Raw genomic sequence first — 1,548 nt, forward strand, 5'->3', positions numbered from 1 at the left:
CACACACACACAGAGAGAGAGAGAGAGAGAGAGAGAGAGAGAGATACATAGACAGACAGACAGACAGACAGACAGACAGACAGACAGATACACATCTGACAAGGAGAGAATGCCTCTTTTCACTTTCAGACAGGAAGGATGCGAAGCTGGCTAGAGTTCCCTCAGCAGGAGGATACTGCCTGGTGATAACCCATTGGCACAGTTCCTGAGACACCAGGAACCTGGTAGTGCAGTCCCTGAGAGAGCCCCTTGAGCCTCAGTGGGTTGCAGTGAGCACACCCTGCCTGGCTCATCCACACCCACTTCTATTTTCTTGCAGGAGTGCAGGCTTTCCCTTCTTTGTGGTCCCTTTGTGGGAAAAGCCTATTTGCTAGGCTCCAAGTGCATTTCTTCTAAGAACTTTAATTTGTTTTGTTTTATTTTTAAGTTTTTTTTTCTATGTAGCCCAAGCTAGCCTAGAACTCACAATTCTCCTGCCCCAGCCTTCCAAGTGCTGGGGTCACAGGTATGAGATGAACCACCCCAGCTTCAGTGAACTTTAAAGGCATTCCCTGGACAGCCATTGTGTTTGATCATGCTCTAAAGAAGACCCTAGAATGTGAGGCTGGAGGCAGCTTCCCCTTGTGTGGGCATGACTGAGGTCAGTTCCAGGGACAGTGGTAGTTTCAATTCAGAGTACTGAAGTAGCATGGAGCTAAGTACTCAGGGAGGAATGCAAGGCTGAGAGCACTGTCTACTGGGAGACTAGACACCAAGGGCGTTTAGGGTCAGCTTGCTGGGTCATTCGCTCACCGTGAGGCCTTAAGGATACCATCTAAGCATGCAGTTCAGTGTGGGCTGCAGCCCAGGGTCTCAGCTGCTGGAAGTCTGAGTGCTTATGAGGACTGGGGACAGAATTACAAACTTATCCCTTGGAGAAAGACAGAAAGTCTCTTCCAGTTGCTACAGGTAGGCTGGAGAGCTGACATGACTGTTAAAAAAGATACTTTATGCCAGGTATGGTGGCTCAAGCCTTTAATCCCAGCTCTTGGGACACGGGCAGGAGGATCTCTGTGAGTTTGAGGCCAGCCTGGTCTACGGAGTGAGTTCCAGGACAGCCAGGGCTACACAGAGAAACCCTGTCTCAAAAACAAACAAACAAACAAACAAACAAACAACAACAACAACAAAAACCAACCACCAACAAAACATCATTGGCGGATTCCTACCCCTTCTCTCTCCTTCCTTTCTTCCTTCCCCTTCTTTCCTTTTTTTGTGGTGATCTCCACTATGTATTTGATCTATTTTAGGAGCAATGAACTAAAGGAAAGCCACACAATGCATGAATCTCCCCAGTAAGCTCACCTCTGACCTTCATCATCTCTCATTATTCAGCTTTCATGTTTAGTCACTAGAAAGATGGAGTAAGAATAAAAGGTTTAAAATATTTTTAAGTTCCAATGATTTTTTGAAGAGTAGAAATCATTGTACAGATTAATCACACAAAAAAATGGACATGGAAGTCTTAAATAGTACTCACTGAAGCAGCGTCTTTTTTTTTTTTTTTTT

The sequence above is a fragment of the Mastomys coucha genome, unplaced genomic scaffold (genome assembly GCF_008632895.1).
Source record: "Mastomys coucha isolate ucsf_1 unplaced genomic scaffold, UCSF_Mcou_1 pScaffold18, whole genome shotgun sequence".
Lineage (NCBI taxonomy): Eukaryota > Metazoa > Chordata > Mammalia > Rodentia > Muridae > Mastomys > Mastomys coucha.